Below are 8,871 nucleotides of genomic sequence, written 5' to 3' on the forward strand. Positions count from 1 at the left end.
TCCTGCACTTTGACTCTCAAATTTGAAAAATTGAAATAAAGTGTTACTGGAAATGAGAGAGAAAAAATTAGTGGTGACCAAGATCTAAGAAGGTTCAAAAATATACTATCTTATGAAAGAGAAAAATCTAGAAAAATAAATCTTGACATGGCTAGAACTAAGTGTGAGCTTGAGAGGGAAAACAAATGGACTCAATCCTCAAATTAGTAATACTACACATAACACTAAAGGTGTAATAGGTTTTGTTGAAGAATTCCCTAAGAAAATCTCTTATTTATGCACTTGTGGTAGTTGTGGTCACTCAAGGGTACCTGCATAATAGTTATAACTCACATGAAAAAGAACTTCAAAACTGCATCAAACAGAAAAACAAACCATGTAAAAAAAAAAGGAATCACATCAAAGGAACAGGTTGGGGCAAAAGAAAAATTCTTAACATATTTTACCAATATGGATTAATAGAGATCTGATTCATCCTTTTTATTAGTACAAAGGACCCAATCTAGTATGGGTTCCTAAATTTAATATTTGAATTTGCAATAAAAGTGAGAAAGAAAACAACATTCTATATGAACAGTTGATGCTTGAGACACATGATTGAAACTGTAAGAAATTTCTCTTACATGTCGAAGAAAAGGATGAAATCGTAGTTTTAAGGTGAAAATTATTTTTGGTCAAATAAAAGAAGGTGGAAAAGTAGGTAAGACTAAAGAAACACTTTTTAAGAAACATGTTAGAATTTGGGGATGATTAAAATCACATGAGTATCCCTCAGTGAATAATGAACATTTCGTATACTGCCTTCTATTCATATATTTTATGCTCAGTCTTGTACAGTTAGTAGTATGTATCTATGTCGTATTTAAAGTCAAGATACTCATGCACTATAACATTGTATCTCCATTTATCAGGGGAGATAGACTAAATAAAATTAAAGCAAAATTCAGCATCATCCAGTGATCTAATGTATGTGCACTACAATTATTCATAATTAAGTATAAAATCAATGCGCTTGAACCTATTTCTTCGACTTGTCCCAGAAGATATATTCATGCCCTCAATACTACTAAACAAATATCTTCTTAAAAATATATTTGAAGTCTTATCCATTGTGATGGTCTAGGGTTGAGATGACCTTGGTGGATGACACCTCTACTTTTGTGCCTTATAAAATATAGATTGTGGTGTAGAAAGTAGATTGTGATAGTTCTTAGGGGAAATCTGTATTGAGTATGCCTAAAATTATTGAGTAAGTTTTGAGGATGTACCTTGTGAGGTGAAATATTTTGGGGACCCTATACTTGAACAAAGTCCAGTTTTTTAAGCTCAATTTGGGTGCATCTAGAGTGAGGGGGAATCGATGGTCGACACATATGTTGAACCTAGTTCGTCTATTAGGAGCCATATAAACTGGGATTTAGGATTAATGTCAACAATTATTATAGTTGGTGTTGCACCTGATAGTACCATTTCTAGGAACAGATTGAGAGAACGTGTTCCTCTACAAATTATGTTCAAGAAAATTTGTTCTTCTTACTGACTTTATTGAAATTAAAAATGATTGAACTATTGTTTTTGCAGGGGGCACAAATTGATTGAACCAGTTCCTTAGAGATGATATAAAAAAAATAAAATAAAAAAATATGGAGCTTGCATAGACCAAGGCTACCTTTGAAATTGAGAAGACTGCTAATTTTATTAATCAAAATGATTTTTTTTGTTGCTGAAAAATGATTTTTTTTCTACCCTCTCATGCCTGATCTTTTGATATTACCTAGTCACTCTAGCATTTGACTTCCCAATTTTTTTCTCATCCCAAGTATTTGATTCTATCTTTAATTTTGATTACATTTGTGGTGTATATGTTTTTTGATTAATGCTAAAGTTGGTTTTGAGTTTGAGGTTTATGTTTATCTCCGATGTTTGTGCAAATGCTTTGCTATAGCTAATTGAGTTTTTAATTTTTAAGAGTTTGTGTAGATGATAGCCCCAGTGGACATAAATATCGAGTTTTCTTCTATTGATGTCAAAAGGGGAAGTTCATAGTTGTGTAATATTTATAACCCAATTGGTCTACCTTGATCCTCTAATGTGTTTGTTTTGTGTATTGAGTTTTAAGAAACTTAAATAACACACATTGATCTATTCACACAAGATAAAATGATTTGTCATTATCAAAAAAGGGGAATTTTATAGGTATACAAGAATATGTATATTTTAAAGACTGAGAAAGATTGCATCATGGAACAAGTTTAGCAAACGTGACATGATATTAACCAGTTCTTCTTGAAGAAGGATTCTAAAAAATTAAGTACAACTATGTATTTTATTACGAAACATACTTAAAGTAGGAAAATCATGTGCATAAAGATGTAAGAAAGAAATAATTCATTCAAAGCCAAGTCAAAGAAGGAAAACTGCTTCCTACTTGTTTAAGAAAAACTGTGTATCTTTTCCCTGTGGCGCCAGAGATAAATAGGAATACAAGGTTTTGAGGCGGAAAAGAAAAAGAAGAGTTCAAGAAGGATATATGTCAAAGTAAGGTCAAGAAAGAAAACTGAAAATAAGTTCAAGTTGAACTAGGAGTTCCACACAAAGTAGGAATCCTATGAGTGAGCTTCTAAGTTTCAAGAAAAAACAGGAAGCAGAGCACAAGTAGGATTTCTAGTTGAAATAGATTTTGGATTCAAGTCCAAATCTATAAATTGGACGATAGTTTCGCTGGAGAAAATTGTGCACTTACATAAAGAGAAGACTACACATCAAGAGTTTAAGAGAGTTTTGAGACTTACAAGGGGAATATTGCCCGTTTGTGAGGAAAAAGTTGTAAGATTGTAATTAAGACTTTTGATTACAACCAAATGTGTGTAGATTCGTCTAACAAACTTGAAAGATGGTAGAAGACTTAAACCTGGGGCTTTTTGTCTTGGATAGTTAGGAATTAGAGTTTATAATTCCTTAGTAGTAATTAGAGTTTATAATTCCTTATGTTACATAGGTTTGTAATCTTTTGTTGAGGCTCAGAATTTAATGAAGTGGAGTTAAATCCTTCAAAGGTGTAGGTCGCTATTTTTTACCCTTTATGAGTTGGGGTTTTCCGCGATAAAATATTGTGTCATTATTTTATTTATTTTACAAAACGCAATTGTTGTAATCTACAAAGGAACATATAAAATATACTTGTTCCTTATGCAGATTTAGGGCCAGAATTCCAACATTTGATATTTTAAAAAGCCAAACCAACCCGGTCATGTACACTCCTAGTTTTGACCAAAAATGGTTAAATTAACTATGTTATCAAGGATAGTATGAAGGAGGATTGGGCAAAGGGTGAACTGGGAGAAAAGAAATGTTCACTCAACCATGTGATGCATGCAATTGTCCAAAAATAGATTTCTGGGAAAAATTAAAGTTGATAAAACTAAGGCACAACATAATTACAAAAGTAAAGGAATAGAGACATGTTCATCACTTGCGAAATAGGAAAGAAGTAGCTAATTAATGAGCTACCAAGCATGCATCATTTTCTTATCAACCAAGTATCAAGCAGGAAGAAAATTTTCAATGTTTGATGGCATTAGTATGATAAATCCATCTGCTGCTATGGATATAACCATTCCAGGGATCTGAGGATGCCACTGAAGTTCTTTCAAATCTTTCTGACCCTGTTAATTAGATATGTCATCAGAATAAACTTGAACTTCGCTATCATCATACAGACAAACATACAAACAGACATAAGAACCTGATGGATGAAGAGAAGTTGTGGGGGCAAATCTGTTGGGACATTGACTTGCTCTTTCATTTTGACTTTGAACTCAGCCTGCTCTTCCTCATCTCTCTCCAAAGAAAGGTCCCAAATACTGATATATATATTTAAATAGAAAAGGATGGTGATTTATACAGATAAACAAATCCATTGAGAGAGTGACATCAACAATCCCTTTAGAGTTCTTACGTCAGTTGATTGTCAGATAAGGAAACAACAATGGTTGAGGCAGCTTCATGGTGAGGACTCCATTCAATAGAAGTGATCGATGTTTGTGATATTCAAAGTATGCCACGACACTCTCTCCTCCTTCATGTGAAACGAAACAAGAGAATAAGCACTGACCGTTTTTTTGTGATGCACTTTCTCCTCTATGAAGGTTCACAACTACTAGGTTGGAAATAGGATGACATAAAGTATAAACTCATACTAATCTCATCCTCACAATTTCCAGCCCTCGCCAAACAGTTAAACCGATATTGAGAGAGTATTAGAGAATCATACGTACATTCAGACCACACTTGACGACTCTAAGATCTTGAATAGAAAAAGCCCCGTCATCACTCCCAGATGCAAGCATACAGCTCGCTCCCCTAGGAGAAAAAAGAATCACATAACAATGTAACCATAACTATAGATATGGAAAGTAACAACATAAAAGTCAAATACCTGTTCCATGATATAACATTAACATCTGTCTTATGTGCCTTCATAGTTGCGGTAGGAGATCTTTTCTTTCGGGTGTCCCATATCTTAATATTTCCATCAACTGAGCAAGAGGCAAGCACACAAGGATCTACAGGGCTCCACTGCATTAGAGGAAGTAAATGCTTTAGCATTTAGCAAATGTAATGACATGCCTAAATTGAAACATTTCCCTAAGTAGCTCCAAGCATTATATGAGCACCTGAAGATCTTCAACACTTGCGCTGTGTCCAATAAAAGGATCTTCAACATTCCATGTTGTATCAGAAGTTGGCTCCCATAAATGGATACTATTCTTGCAGTCCCCTAGTAAAAGCAACAAACGTCAGAATAATTATGAACATGGCATATCATCACATGTGCAAAGAGTGACATCCCATACCTGAAACAAGCCTCCCTGGTATATGAGGACTCCAATCTATAGCATAGCCTTCATCTTTGTGTCAAACAAACTTAAATAAAGGTGAGTGATTAGAGACTGCAGAAGCCCCTTGGCTACGATCACTCTCTGCTTCTGCCAATGCATTTAAATGTGAGCTAAAATCCCAGACCTGCCACTGCATTAAACCTATCATAAGATGAGAAATTATCCTAGTCTCTGGATATATCAACCTTCTGGACAAACCCAAAGATGCACTGATATGTATGTGCAAAACTATGTAGGGTAAAGGTGTTAAAGATAGACCTATAGTCGCATGCAAGGCAGTTGTCTCGAAAGACCTTGGGATCAATGCAGCAGACTTAGCTACTGATGGACAAAATGGAAGGAAAATATTCACATAGATGATATCTACTAGTTGGAAATAGGATTTAGGCTTGTTAGATAACTTCTATTCATTTTCTCCTTTCACTTTTATTCTATTTGGTATTATGATGATAGGTTGACTTAAGAAAGAATTGAGGATTCATATAGCCTCCCACAACTTGTTTGAGACTGAGGCATAGCTGTTGTTGTCTGGATATACTAAGCTTCAAAAGAAGTTTGTTCCTGTATTTACAAGATCATTGATAAAGACCTACATAAATCAAACGGACTTAATCAAATACTATTTTGAAGCTCAAAATAGCATAGTTATGTTTTGCACCAAAGAATGATGCCAAAGTATTAAGAAGTAAAACTAAGATAAGTAGTCTTCAAACAATTGAAAGAATTGAATCATCAAAACTGAGTCTGACCTGAACATGACCAGTATCACTCAAAGAAGCAACTATATGGGGTTTTTGCGTCATAGCACTTATACGATTAACACATCCTTCATGAAACACCTTGCGTAGCTTTAGAAAAAGAATTTGTTAGCTGCAGGAATATGTGTGATGTTAAGAAATAAAGTACCTGTAGAACAGCTTCTACTTCCTTTTCTTCATTATCATCATCACTGTCACAACTTTCACTGTCCATATTATCATCATCACCAGTCTTGGTTGGCACCAAGTCCCGCCTTTTTCTAGATATATTAGATAACTTAAAAATTCCAATAGAGTTGGAAGCCCTTTTGTCTGCCTGAAAGAATGGGAGAAACGAGCTTAAATTATTAAAAAGAAAAGAAGGAAAGAAAGACAAACTCAGAAATGGGCTGCAATGTATAAATGGCAACAACATGGAGTGAAGAAAGCTTACTTGTGTTCCTGATACACAGTATGGAGTATGTGAAAACTCAGTTCGCACCATGCCAAGAGAGTCCCACAGCACATCAAAACTGCCAATTCAAAAACCATTATTTGATCTATTCTACTCTGTTCGCTAAATTGTGATGAAGAAAAAGGCAGTACCTCATGCATGGCCATCCAATATGGAAGGCATGAAGGGAATTGTAAGCAGATGGTTCACACTGAAGCTCTTCGCCTTCCTCCAATTTGTCTACTCCTGCCTCCCATACTTTTGATGCTACTAAATCCGACAATCCTTCCACTTCCTGTACAATTATTATTATTATTATTCAAAATTCAGATTTTTTTTTCATAAAATTGATAGCAAAAACTATATTACAAACCTTATTCTTACGCTTAGCGTTTTGGGGCTTCTTTAATCTTCGAACCATATTCGAATTTTTACAGATTCAAGGCGAAGCACAGACTCTCCTGTCGCCTGTTGTTAGACCCGCAAACTACTTGATCTAACTACGTGTAGACATGTCAAGGACTTGGGAATTGGTCTTGACGTGGATGATGGCAAAACAGTGTAACACAAGTTCAAGGTGCCTGGGTGTTGGCAAGGCAACTTGAACGTGCATGAGTTACGTGCGGACTAAGGGCATTGGCAAGACAGCATGTTGGCTTGACAAGGCAAGGCTGTGAAGACTTGACAAAGTCAAGAACAAAGGAAGTTCACCCGAATTGCTGAAATAAAACTAAGTGTTGGAAGCTGGCTGAAATATTCTAAGTATTGGAATGAAGCCTGAAATATTCTAAGTGTTAGAATATTAGTATTCGTGTAGATAAGAATGTAATTTGAATTAGATTCTATTTGTTAGAAATATAGCTGTTGGAAACTTAGTTTTGAACCCTGTGATGACAAGTGTCGGACATGTGTCATTTGTAACTGCCGCATGTAACTGCCATTATGCAGAATATTTATTAAGGGTCAAAATTTGTCTAAGGCTTAGACAGAGTGTTTTTAGCCTTAGAAAAATTCGTGAAGCCTTCCTTTGTATTAATTACAGATTAATAAAGGTTGGGACAAGTTCCTATAAAGTCTGCTTGCTGTTTAACATTGCTGTTTAAGTATTTCTATACTTAGTCAATTTCGTGGGTGTAAAGTAGGCTGAGTGTTACAGACGTTTGTAAGATAGCCTAGAGTGGTGTTCGGTAAAAATAAATCGACCATCTTTCACCTCTCTAGGTTTTAGAGAAGGAGAAATCTTCTGTCGATACAAAACTTTAGTTTACCAAAAATACCTTTTTTTTCTTTACCTGTTTAAAAGGCATAGGTTTCTTTAAAATTCCCTAGGTTTTAGAATTGGAAAAAATAAAATAAATTAAATGATACTTACAAAATGATAGTGTGAAGAAGTTATTATATTACTTTCTATTAAAAAAATAATCATAACCTCCCCAACCACAACCTTTATAATCATTATTCTTGTAACTAGAGGCGCATTTAGAATAGATATGTCATGTGATACGATTTCATCGAAATTTGTTATCAAATATATCTGTATAAAAAAAAAAGAAACTAAAGGCAAAAACAATATACAAATGGCTCCTTGTAACATAATTTGGTTGTGTGGCATACTTCTTTAATCAGTATTTGTGTTTTTTTGGGTCATTTTTTTGATATTTTATTCATCATCCATTCTCATATAATATTAATAGAAATATTAATCTGACTAGCATTTAATTAATAAAATCCTCACCCATGTTACTATCATAAATTTTCTATTTTTTAACCATTCGTTTCACAACCCACGCATTACAATTACTCTTTGATAAATGACATTAAATCAGGCCTAAAAAATTAATTGTTCCTTCTTCCCCTTTTAACTTCTTTCAATTCATCATCTTCCTTATTTTTTCCCTATCATAGCAAATTCTCTTTCTTATATCACCCTTAACTCTAAACTTCTTTCTACTATTCAACAACAATTACAACATACTCAATGTGTGAGTAATTTCACTAGTGAATGCGGCCTTCGTTTTGGTAATCTATCTATCTATCTATCTATCTATCTATATATCTATATATCTATATATATATATATATATATATATATATATATATAAAGGAGAAACTTATGTTTGTTGATGTGACATACTTCTTTGATCAGTGTTTCTGTTTTTTTTTTTGTCATTTTTTGACATTTTAATTATCACCCATTCTCATATAATATTAACAGAATATTAATCTGCATAGCCTTTAATTAATAAACGCCTCACCCACGTAACATTAATAAATTATCTTTTTTTTAACCGTTCGTTTCACAACTCAAACATTACAATTACTCCTTAATAAAAAACATTAAATCAGGCAAGCACTTTTCTAAAAAAGTAACTGTTCCTTTCATTTCACCATCTTCCTTATTTTTTGTCATATCCTAACAAATCCTCGTTCTTATATCACTCTTTACCTCTCAACTTCTTTCTATTATTCAACAACAATTACAACATACTCAATGTGTGAGTAATTTCACAAGTGAATGCGGACCATTGTTTTGGTAATATATATATATATATATATATATATATATATATATATATATATGGGATTCTATCCCTCGCTAGTGACTTCGCACGCTTCTTATTGCAGAGGTTTAAACTAGCTCACCAACAACTGCTTTTGTTCTATGAGTGCTCATTTTTTTTACAATAACATATGTATCATATTGTCTTTATATATACACAAAAAATTTCGGAAATCAATGGGTGCTCGAGCACCCGCGTCTAGCTTACAAGGTCTACCC

General features: G+C 33.8%; 1 pseudogene; it reads right to left on the minus strand.

The window, feature by feature from the left end:
* Nucleotides 1–3,542: 3,542 nt before the first annotated feature.
* LOC101250406 (protein HEAT STRESS TOLERANT DWD 1-like) lies at nt 3,543–6,513 on the minus strand (annotated as a pseudogene).
* Between the last annotated feature and the right edge of the window lie 2,358 nt (nt 6,514–8,871).

This window comes from Solanum lycopersicum, chromosome 5 (genome assembly GCF_036512215.1).
Source record: "Solanum lycopersicum chromosome 5, SLM_r2.1".
Lineage (NCBI taxonomy): Eukaryota > Viridiplantae > Streptophyta > Magnoliopsida > Solanales > Solanaceae > Solanum > Solanum lycopersicum.